Consider the following 12579-nt stretch of genomic DNA (forward strand, 5'->3'; position numbering starts at 1 on the left):
AATATATGCTTCCCGGCTGACACACGTACACAAGGATACACAAGGAAATTAGACCTCACCACTCCCTGCACCCTCACCACTGCCTGCACCCTCACCACTGCCTGCACCCTCACCACTCCCTGCACCCTCACCACTGCCTGCACTCACTGCAAACTCTCCACCTCCTGTATTTACTATTCCCTCCACTACCTATGCCTGGCCTCTCCACTGCATGCACTCACTGCGCCCTCTCCATTGCATGTACTCACTGCGCCCTCTCCACTGCATGTACTTGCTGCGCCCTCTCCACTGCATGCACTCACTGCGCCCTCTCCACTGCATGTACTTGCTGTACCCTCTCCACTGCCTGCACTCACTGCACCCTCAACACTGCCTGCACTCTCACCGCCACTGCACTCTCACCACTGTATGCACTCATTGCACCCTCACCACTGCACCTCCATCACTGCTTGCACTCACTGCTCCCTCACCACTGACTATGCCTGGCCTCTCCACTTCCTGCAATCGCTGTACCCTCACCACTCACTCCTCCCTCACCACTGCCTACACATGCTGCACCCTCACCAATGCCTGTACTCACTGCACCCTCACCACCTTTTGTACTCACCACCTACCCACCACCACATTGCCACACTCCTCAGCAACCTCACTCAACAATCGTAACCAACTATTCTCCACAAATTTCTCACCTTCTGCTTCTTCCTCCAAATTATCTCTCCATTCCTTTAACCTAGTAACTATATGGTATTCAAAGAATACTTACCCCATGCAGTCTTGAGAAGCACTTGGTGTGAGCCAACTCTTCTGGTGGCAAGTTTATAAGTAATCAAATGGAAGACCAAATAAAATAGGTGTACTGCATTGCATTCATCAGAAGAAACCTGAACAAGCAAAATGCAAAGATGAAGTCATCAGGAGGAATCTGGAATGACTCGGGTTTCAACTGCTATTCCTCTGCCCTCAAACTCATTGAGGTGCAGCCAAGTGAGCCTTATTCAAAAAAACCCCCAAATTCAAAAAATTAAATAATTGTGCCTGTCAGACCATGTGTCTGATCAGGTTGAAATTTAAAACGTATTGTTACGTATTCACGGAACCGTATGCATACAACATACAGTTGTCCCGAGTTAGTCATGCCATTAGTATACATGTAGTTAGATCCCTTCCTTGTGTGTTGTGGGAAGACACGGCGGTGCGTTTCGATGGGCGTTAGGTTATTAAATCATTTTCCCTTTTATTTCATCCCCACTCCATTTCATTTCTGAGACAAAATCCACGACAACCCACGGTACCCTCCCCAACGATCGCTTCTGAGGAAAAATCGCAACGTGCACCATGGAGTAGACCGACCGGCGCTTTGAGTATTCCACCGTCTACTCCAAACCAGACAGGGCGGTGAATCACGTTCGTTTTGCACCCAGGTGGGCGGGCCAAACTTGAGTCTGGCTGAAACCCCGCCCAGAAAGCGGACCACATGAAGGCCCGGTCCAATAAGGATGCTCGGATCGGACGATGACGTCGGTTTCGCCATGGCTCCTCCCCGAGCTCCGTGATCTATAAAGGACGGAGCAATCCTCAGAGTTGAGTCGAGTTGGTTTTGCTGGTCGTTGGAGAAGTCGAGTTGGTTTTGCGGGTCGTTGGAGAGGTCGAGTTAGAATTGCGAGTCGTTTGGTCGTTGAAGAGAATTGCAAGTTGGAGAGGTTGACGAGAATTGTTGTGAAAGTGTTCCTGCTGCCTAGCTCTGCCTACATCTCGCCTCGACGGCCCGCCTTCTGTACTGGTCCTCGCCCACACAACCTCGACCAAACCTCTTGTCTGGTCCTGCTACTGCTCAACTCTCACCATTTTGGACTCCACTCTCCTCCACTCAAGCTCCTGCTGGAGACACGATTACCACACGTGCGGCTGTGGACCAAACTGCACAGCTTTTGTCGGGTGCCGCACCACGGAGCATCCCTTCCCCTGAAACACTCAGGTACCAAAAACTGTGACCTCAACTCCCTCCCTGGCTGCAAAAGGGTCCCTTTCCTTTTCATTGGGTTTATTTTGTCTGAGTGTGTGTGTCTGAGTGTATTAGTGCCTGTCCGTTAGATAAGCCTGTATAAGATCTTCATTGTTGTAATTGTTGCTTTTATTAATCTCGTGTCAAGTCCGCACTGTGTCCATTTTTGTAAGTTGCTTGTAAAATTGCTGCACCACACCTCTCATCTTTTCCCTGCATTACATACCGAATAAACCTTTTTGTTGTGCCACATGATTTTCCCCCCTTATTGTAAATAAATAATTGTAGAAATGTTCCCAGCTCGTCTGTCTTTTCCTCCATTGGTCCAGCATGGTTCGGATCTAAGTTGAGCCGGGTCTTTATTCCCGATAATCCATTCCTTCTAGCCGATACATCCTTGGCAGTGCCGCTTGGCTGCATCCGATCCGGAAAGGTAGTTGGTAGTTGGTAGCGTAATCCGGTTCGGGCAAGGCGTACCGAGGGCGTGGTTCCCTGGTAGTCGAAACCGCGTGGTTAATAAGATAACTTGATTCTAGACAGGAGGACCCTACGCCACGCGGTTGCGGTATTGGCGTCCACGGTCGGTTAAGCGACCCACTGCGTCACCGAATTATCCGTGAACGACGGCCTACAATTCCGGGGAGTCTTGTGGGAATCGACGTAGTTTCCCCCACCTCGTGGTCTTCTCACCCGACCCCGCCGGCCCGCAACAATATATTCCCCCATCACAACTCAATCATATACTTGGTGTTGGCTTCATGGTTAGGGTGGTGGGCTTGGGATCCGAGGATCCCGAGTTCAAAATCAAATCCCACTTGGCTGTTGAATTAATACCAGGTGGGGTTGACTGCCTGTCATCCTTCTGAGGTCGGCAAAATGAGTGCCAGCTTGCTGGTATCCTGTGTCGGGGTGGCGACCCGCCCAGGATTGTGCCCAATAGCCATGGAGAGTGTTTAGGCAGCACCAATGCTCTGCACAAAGTATGGTCCCAATCGATTGATGGATGGAACTCAATCATAATTTTGAAGTTTCATGTCGATTAAGCCTTAAGGCAATAGTTCAAGAGAGAATTTAAAAAATATTTTCCTTCAATCCAATATGGCTGCCAAAGCATGTGGCCTATCAATTATTCATGAACGCCTTGGTATCCCCAAGGCTTAGGGAATATGTGTGTGACGTTTCTCGATCTGTCATGTCAGCCGTTCTGGAGAAGAATTTTAAAGGTTTTCGGGTAAATCCAATATGGCTGCCTATGACGTCATAGGAGGGGAACTTTTTGATCCTCATGGATAGGCGGTAATACGTACCTGTAAAGTTTCTCCTCGATCTGTTCAGCCATTTCAGAGAAAAAGATTTTTTGAAGGTTTTATTTAAAAATATACATTTATGGCTGCTGAACCACATGACTGATGATGTCATAATTTCTTTCCGTTCAGCAATTTATCCCGAGATGCACATAAAAAATTTTTCATGCTCATCAGATGTAGCGTTCTACGTATGCAATTATAACATCATAACGAAGGCACCTATGACATCATAAAAAGTCAACCTTATTCCCCATGGGGAGTACTCGACAGGTGCTAAGTTTCAATTTTTTTCCATTGAGCGGTTTTGGAGATTATAGAGATCCAACATTTCTCCTTTTTCCCAACTTGGCTGCCACACCATGGAACCTATGGTGTCACAATTACCATTACAACATTCTACTTGAGTAGACGCGCCTATGGTGAAAATTTCGCACCAATCCGACATGTGGTTCCAGAGAAAATGTAATAACAAAATGCAGACACGCACTTAAGTGCGGGACCGATCGCTTCACCCTACTTTTCGATTCGCATGCACGGGGTAATAACGATCCTCAAGGGGGCAATGGGGGTTCCTCACTCTTCCTGCAACAGTGAGTGTCCTCTGCTTCCTCTATTCCTGGTGTGGGACACATTAAGCATCCATCACATTTTGAGGACTCCTCTTCCTTTCTCCTTCGCACTTCAGTTCTACCTTTTCCCCCACAATTTCCCCCAAATGACTTAAACCCCAACTGACTCTTCCAATGAGGATCAGTTCGGCAAACCAAGCATCTCTCGGTCTTCTCGACTGAACTTTTTAGATCCTCGTGGAGGATCTCCAAGTCTTACTCACTTGTTGTTCTTCATCTTCTTCTTGTGGACTTTTTTTGTTTCACAGCCTACAGTTTTCATCGAAACTTCCTGAAACTTGGCATACATATGTAAAATACCCTGCACAGACAGTAACCATCTCCGATTTTGAAAATTCCTCCTAGAAAAAAAGTTATGACGTCAAAATATCTCCGCGAATGGAAATCGCCTAAAAATTATCTCTGAAACTAGGCAAGCTGTTTGAATTTTGTTTGCGGAAATCAAGCCGGGCATTAGCACAGATAATTATCGCAAACCTGATACATCACAATGACGTCATATTCGTTTTTATGACGTCATCATTAAGAGGACGAGGATCTTAGCTCATTTGAGCTTGTTGTTGTGTTGGCCCGAGAATGGGTAATTGAATTTAATCCTCTCGGATTCACTGTTTGCGTTCAAGGCGTTGGAATCCCTGCGAGATGGTGGCAGACATGACCAGGTCCTTGAAGTGCTGCATTTGGTGAACATAATGCGAGGTTGAGGGGGTCAGTGATCGACCTGTGCTGAATCCCCGCTCATGTGGGATTTGGTGGGAATGAGACTTTCGATTTGGTGGTGAAGCGAGCCCTGAAAAGTGATAAACTTACGGAAATCCTTCTGGGCCCATCAGCAGTCAGTCGTCAGTCGAGTGAAGACCGGATCATGAAAAAATGGCAAGTCCAGTGGGACACTGGAACGAAGGCAACATTTTGTCACAAGATGTGATGCTGCCAGTGGAGCTTCCCTGGCTTAACCTGAGATATCAGGTGACTTTAGGTCGGGTGAGAATCGGACACTGCCGCCGAAACTCTTACCTTCATCGAATAGGATGTCATTCTGCAAGGCATTGTGGGTATTGCAGGAAGCCTGAGGATTTGGTGCACCTATCTATCTATAATTCCAGCAATGTGTGTGTGTGTGTGTGTGTGTGTGTGTGTGTGTGTGTGTGTGTGTGTGTGTGTGTGTGTGTGTGTGTGTGTGTGTGTGTGCGCGCGCACGCGCGTGTGTGTGTGTCTGTGTGTGTGTGTGTGTGTGTCTGTGTGTGTGTGTGTCCGTGCGTGTGTGCGTGCGTGTGTGTGTGTGTGTGTGTGTGTGTGTGTGTGTGTGTGTGTGTGTGTGTGTGTGTGTGTGTGTGTGTGTGTGTGTGTGTGTGTGTGTGTGTGTGCGCGCGCGTGTGTGTGTGTGTGTGTGTATGTGTCTGTGTGTGTGTGTCTGTGTGTGTGTGTCTGTGTGTGTGTGTCTGTGTGTGTGTCTGTGTGTGTGTGTATGTCTGCGTATGTGTGTGTCTGTGTGTGTGTCTGTGTGTGAGTGTGTGTCTGCGAGAGTGTCTGTCCGTGTGTGTCTGCGAGGGTGGGTGAATCTGTGTGTGTGTGTGTGTCTGCGTGTGTGTGTGTCTGTGTGTGTGTGTGTGTGTCTGCGTGTGTGTGTGTGTGTGTGTGTGTGTGTGTGTGTGTCTGCGTGTGTGTGTGTGTGTGTGTGTGTGTGTGTGTGTGTGCCTGTGTGTCTGTGACCACTGTTTCTCGACAACCTCTGGTCCGATCTAATTGAAACTTGCCAGGTATATTTCTGGGGACCTGAGGATGTGCCTTTTCAAAGTTTGATATTAATCGGACAAGTGGTTCTCAAGTTATGGCCATTTATTGACCAAACCAATGACAGGACATGGTGCTATGACGTCACGGCAACGTCAATTCTTTTTTTTTTTTGCACGTACAGTCATGCACGTACGGGCCCGCACTAGTTTGTGAAATGTCCACTCTATGACGAAGGCAGACAGCATCTTCTCCGGAATATAACAGGGAGATCAAAGTATCAAATTTGCCGGAAATATTAAGCATTGCTGAACCAGAAGCACCGTCGACTCTTTTGGGCTGTGCTGAGATTTTTAAGAGAGAGTCCTTTAAAATTTGTGGGAAACATGATAGCTCCTTTATTATGTCGTCCAAGTTTGGTTGCGTGGCTTATATAGAGCTCTGTAGCTCTGAAAGCGCCATAAAACCCCCAAAGAAGTAGAAAGGTGTTTCATACGGCGAACTGTATTCATGTGAACATAATATTGTTGAGATGAAAGGAAAGCGATCATTGGGGGGGGGCTGCTTACGTCATCGTTACGTCATCGCGCAACAAAGTACGCTGCACAGTTGTGCGCATGCGCAGTCAACGTTTTCAGCTGTGTGAAATGGTGACCGCGCGGTATATTCGTGGTGTTTTAAACAGATGGGGATTTTGAGGTAACGTCGAATCTGATCGGGTTTTTTGTGCAAGTTGCTTGTTTGCGCTGTGAGTGGACTGTTGATGGTTCTGTGTGGATTATATCCGTTGATTATGCTCGTTGGAATGCGTGTTCGATATTACGTGCCGCCGTTGCCTCACGTACCGGTTTAGTTTTTCTGTACGAACGTACGTTTTTAATGTAACATTCTGTTTCAATGTTCTCCATCTTATCTTTTCGTTTCATTCACGGACAAACGTGGTTTTGTTTCGTCTTGCGGGGAAACGGCTGTCGTGGACTGCACCGACCTTTGGCCTATCTAGTCTTGGTTTGTTTCCCGCCCCCAACTTCGGGTTGTTGTCCACAAGGAAATTGGACGCAGGACGAGGCCATTCAGCTCGTCATGTCTGCGCCACATCAACACCAACACGATTTAGATAAAAATGTTAAATGTTTCCTGTTTGTTTTTTGTATGTTTTTTTAGCCGCGTTGTGTAGCGAACGGTGGCTCGAAGAGAGCTCCTCGTTGTTGTTGTTGTTGTTGTTATTCTCCTGGTGAAGACAAAACCTTTCTGGGGGTGAGAATAGGGAGTGAAGCAGGCAGGGAGGCTACATGGAGGTACCTGACGCCCTGGAGGCACTTGATGCCCTGGAGGCACTTGATGCCCATAGCAAGGAGATTGGTGGAATGACGCGGCTCTTGGACACATTTGTCCTTGTTTTCTTGGGGGAGGGGCTGGGGGTGGTTGGGCGAAGGCAGTTCTTGGGGGATAAATTCACAATATCAACCACACAACCCCCCCCGCCCTCCCCTCCCCCTTTACGAGATCCACAGCCAACACCACACATGCACACAATCACCCATCAATGCTCAAGCTACCTAAAAGTCTGACCAACATCCCTATACCCATCTATCTCCATAACTTCCAGGTACCTATCTAATTACAATTTAAACTTATCTACTTTTTCTGCTGCCACTACATTTCCAGGAAGACCATTCCATGCATTTACTACTCTCTGAGTAAAAAATCCCCTGCCTTACTACCGTCTTGACTCTCCCCTTCTCTACTCTCAGGCAATGACCCCTGGAACTATCATTCTTTTATTTGCTGAATAATTATTAATTGCTGGAATCCTTCAGATTTCGGCAATTATGTTGGTCGGTTGTGTGTGTCATTCTGTGTGTCTGTCTGTGTGTTTGTTTTCCCTGTAGCAGCCACACCATTTCAGCGATCATGACCAAACTGGGTACAGACGTCGGCCATGGTCCAACTTAGACAGTTGTTTTTAGTGAATCTAGGTCAAAGGTCAAGGTCAAGGTCACCGAAAATCCGAAATTCTTATTTTCGCAATAACGTCCGCTAAAATGGTCGTATCGACTTCAAACCAAATCCAAAAATGTGCATCTTCCAATACTGCATCCAACCATATGTCTCATTGTGGTGTCACACCAATATCCTTCTTAGCGATCGGGGGTCGAATGTCGGGGGGGGGACGGGTCAAAACTTTCAAATTGTGATAAAAAATGCCATTTCAAGTCCGATTGACTTCCAAGTTATGATCATGACCATGAAACTAAGTGCTATAACTCATTAAACGGAAGCACTATCAACTTATAAGAACCAAATCTATTTCCAGGTTTTTGTTTTTTCAGAGATCATGGAGATATGACAAAGTTATTCCGGCAATTCCTTGTATTGCTCAACGAGCAATTTCATTTTATTCTTATTATGTCCATACTCTTCATTTTCTTAAACATCTCAATCATATCTCCTCGTAACCACCTTCTTTCTAGTGTATAAAGACACTTTCTCCTTCAGCCGCCCCTCATAGCTGAGTCTAGTGAGGCCCGGAATCGATCTAGTAGCCCTGTGCTGAACCCTCTCTCTGGTAGCTCTGTCCTTCCTGAGTTGTGGTGACCAAAACTGCACACAATATTCTTGCTAGATGTGGCCCTCATTAAATTCCTGTACAATGTTAAAACCACGTCTTGATTTATAATTGATCCCCTTCTGAATACATCCTAAAACCCGATTGGCTTTACCTATAGCTGCCTGGCATTGCGCTGCCTGCTTACCTCCCGTATCTATTACCACCCCCAGATCCTTCTGCTGCGTGACACGCTCCAAAATTACCCCTTGCATCCTGTAACCTTTATTTTCATTACTATTATTACCCATCCTGAGCACTTTAAACTTGCTCAGGTTAAATTACATTTTCCAATCTTGTACACAATCTATGCAAGTATCAATACTTTCCTGAATATGATCACCACCCCCTCTGCTATCCACCCTACCTCCATGCCTTGTGTCATCTGCAAATTTGGAATTCCTGCTCTTCACCCCACTATCCAAACCGTTGCTGTAAATAATGAATATTAATGGTCTGAGTACTAACCCCTGAAGTACGCCACTACTTGCATCCTCCCAGCATGACATCCTCCCTCTCACAACCACTCTTTGCTCCCTACCACTAAGCCAGTTTGCAATCCATTTAGCGACCTGACCAGTCACTCCACAAGCCCTCACTTTGGCTAACAACCTCCGATGTGGTACCTTATCAAATGCCTTCTTCGTGATCCTAAAGTCGGTCGGCCCTTCGATGACTATTCTGCCCTTCAGAGGGGACGTTAAGTTTGGTGTCTCATCTGCTATCGTCAGTTGGTTGACATTAAAATGCCTTATGGTATATTTGTCAAAGAGCAGGCGAGCTTTTACCAACCTCGGTGGTGTAATCGTTGGAGCTAGAACATCCGCTCTGAGTCTGGTTTGTCGCCGTTCCACATCTCTGTAACTGTCACATGTAGTCTGCTCAAGATCGTTTATTTATTACATGTTCATGGGGGAGGGGGGGGGGTTATGAGGTGTGTTTTGAGCTGAGTGTTGTCTGAATTTCCAAGTTATTACCACTTTGCATTTGTGTATGTAGTAAATAGCTGAGTTACTGTGTGTGTGCTGCTTTTATATTTTTAGCTTATCTGGAATTTAAATTCCAGATAAGGTATTGCCTCCTGTCCATCCATCTCCTATTTTGATTTCTCTGGCAAAACTGCTGGGCCAATCCAGCTGAAATTTCGCAGCAACGTTCCTCTCCTGACTGGTAAGAGGGATTTCAAAGCTCGTTCCAGTCACATGACTTTAAGTAGGTCGAAATGATCGACTTCGTAAATTTCTTCAAAAATCTTCTTCTCCAGACCCACCAGTCAGAATGCTACAATTTGGGATAAAGACGCCGCACCATTATCATCAAAATTGTAATCATTGCTTTGAGGCGTGAGGAAGGCATGGGATAAAGACGCTGGACCATAATCATCAATATAGTAATCACTATTGTCAGAGGCGAGGAATCGTGAGGTGAGAAAAGCATGATCTAAAGATGCTGCACCGTAATCACCAATATTGTAATCACCGCTGTGATTGGCATAGAATGTCGATGGCATAGCTACAGCCACACAAGCTTTATCAGTCCCCGTCCGGTTTCACCGGAGGGAACTATAGGTTTGCTTTCCGTCCGTCCATCCCACCTGTGGTTTTTCAAACTCCCCCCCCACCCCATACCCTTTAATATATTCATATGAAACTTGGTACATGGCTTTATTATGATAAGTTGCAGAACAAGTTCGAGTTTCAGGGAGTTTCATCAATTTTTCACAGTTAAGCCCTTTTTAAACAGAAAATATCACATATTATACATGGGTCAGTGTTCAGCTGACCTGACTCCATCCCAATATAATCATGCACTGCCATTGCATGAATCAGGCCTTAGGCTTGGACGCCAGTCCTTGGCTCAATGCAATTGGAATGCTACCAGGTATTTTACCACGATGGATGTATTATATTATATATGCTTGTTTTTAGATCCTCGTGGAGGATCTCTAAGTCTTACTCATGTTGTTGTTCTTGTGGACTTTTTTGTTTCACAGCCTACAGTTTTCATTGAAACTTCATGAAACTTGGCATATATATGTAAAAATACCCTGCGCAGACAGTAACCATCTCCGATTTTGAAAATTCCTCCTAGAAAAAAAAGTTATGACGTCAAAATATCTCTGCTAATGGAAATCGCCTAAAAAATTATCTCCGAAACTCGGCAAGCTTTTTGAATTCTGTTTGCGGGAATTGAACAAGCAGAGATGAATTACCACACATATGATACATCACTATGACGTCATATCAATTTTTATGACGTCATTCCAATTTTTTGACATTTTTTGTTTCACAACCCAGATTTTGCATCGGATCTTTGTGAAACTTGCCATGTATATGCAGAATGCCCACGCGCAGGCAGTAACCAGCTCCGATTTTGGAAATTCTTCCGAGAAAAAAAGTTGACATCATAATATCGCCGCTAATAGAAATCGCCTATACCATTATCTCAGAAACTAGGCAAGCTGTTTGAATTTTGTTTGAGGGAATCAAGCTGGGCATTAGCACAGATAATTTATCGCAAACCTGATACATCACAATGACGTCGTATTCATTTTTATGATGTCATCATTAAGAGGACGAGGATTTTGGCTCATTTGAGCTTGTTTCTTGATGTATGTACATCGGGTTATTTTTATTGGATGCTCTCGTGTTCCGGGTGAGGGCAGCTCTTCCCTGTTTGGAGGAACGGTGGTCGTGTGGAGAAAGCATGGTTTTTACTATCTCACTTGGAGTGTTTTCAAATAAAGTAAAAGTGATTTAACCTCTTAAGTGTTGGTAAGCTGCCTGGAGCATTCTTTATTCAAAGCATCGGTACACGTAGGCTATTCCAGGATACGGAGTAAATTGCATAGATAGTTGTTTAATGTGTAGAATGGTGCTTTTGAAGAGTGGTTTCAAGGGGGCGGTAGATAGGTTTAATATAATATTTCAGAGGTAACGATAAGCAATGGGAATAGAAGGGGACAGTGATGTAGACAGAAATGGTAGATGGTCTGTTATCCTTTGCGTGCATGTGTTGTGTCGTGTCGTGCCGTGCTGACGGGCATTGAGATGTTCTGATTCTTTGAGGTGTGAATCCTTTTTTAGTAACAGTGTGAATGTGTTGTCTGTGCCAATTCAACCCGGATCAGACTGTTGTCCCTCCTCTCTATAACGCATCACCACCACTTGCTGCACAAGTTAGAGAGCACTGTTTGGGCATCAATTGTGGGCCCGTTGGGCCGATGGACCAAATTTTCATTGGTCTTCTGGTTATGGGAATTCTTCTGGATTATTTGTAGTTGAGTCCAACGGCCTTGTTTCACACTTGCCTGCTGTACTTCTGGAACATTACCTTGCTTTTCACAAAACCTAGATGTGCTTGGGCCAGGGTGGGGATTATTAGTTCGTGATGATTATTGCCTTGTGTTGGCACTATTATTATTATTATTCTTTTTACCTCTGCCACTGAAGGTGAAGGAGGTTATGTTTTCACCCCGTTCTGTCTGTCTGTTAATTGCCAGAATCCTTCGGATTTCGGCAATTATGTTGGTCGGTTGTGTGTGTCATTTTGTCTGTCTGTCTGTCTATCTGTTTGTGTGTTTGTTTACCCTGTAGCAGCCACACCATTTCAGCGATCATGACCAAACTGGGTACAGACGTTGGCCATGGTCCTACTTAGACACTTGTCGTTTTTGGTGAATCTCGGTCAAAGGTCAAGGTCAAGGTCACCGAAAAACCGAAATTCTTATTTTCACAATAACGGCCGCTAAAATGGTCGTATCGACTTCAAACCAAATCCAAAATGTGCATCTTCCAATTCTGCATCCAACCATATGTCTCATTGTGGTGTCGCACCAACACCCTTAGCAGTCGGGGGTCGAATGTCGGGGGGGGGGTCAACAATGAAAAATGCCTTTTCAAGTCCGATTGACTTCCAAGTTATGATGATGACCATGAAGCTAAGTGCTATAACTCATTAAACAGTAGCACTATCGACTTATAAGAACCAAATTGATTTTCAGGTTTTGTTTTTTCAGAGATCATGGGGATATGACAAAGTTATTCCAGCAATTCCTTGCTCAACGAGCAATTTCATTTGTTTGTTTATGTGCAGGATATCTCAAAAAGTCGTGGATGGATCTGGATGAAATTTTGTGGACAGGTTGGATGTGTGACAACGACGAACTGATTACATTTTGGTGAAGATCTGGATCCACATGTGACTACGATAATTTTTTTCAGTGATTCTTCGACATTGAGCGAAAGGGCCAAAAATGATATAAAGCACAATATCTGAAAAAGTTGTGGACGGATTCAG

The 12579-nt window shown here is 45.2% G+C and overlaps 1 protein-coding gene across 16 annotated transcripts in view; it reads left to right on the top strand.

The window, feature by feature from the left end:
* E2F4 (E2F transcription factor 4) overlaps positions 1-12579 on the top strand; it is a 163755-nt gene that overhangs the window by 54103 nt on the left and 97073 nt on the right. For 5 of the 16 annotated variants that reach the window (XM_085888645.1, XM_085888641.1, XM_085888643.1 and 2 more), the window contains exon 1: positions 6237-6371. The exons of 8 other annotated variants lie outside the window; for them this stretch is intronic. The gene's annotated coding sequence lies outside the window, so the exon portion shown is untranslated. Of the gene's footprint in view, positions 1-6213; positions 6372-12579 lie in introns of those variants that run through there. 3 more of the 16 variants (XM_085888648.1, XM_085888650.1, XM_085888647.1) reach the window with 1 other exon arrangement.

This window comes from Eptatretus burgeri, chromosome 7, assembly GCF_056783735.1.
Source record: "Eptatretus burgeri isolate ZD-2024b chromosome 7, Ebu_testis_v1, whole genome shotgun sequence".
Classification (NCBI taxonomy): Eukaryota; Metazoa; Chordata; class Myxini; order Myxiniformes; family Myxinidae; genus Eptatretus; species Eptatretus burgeri.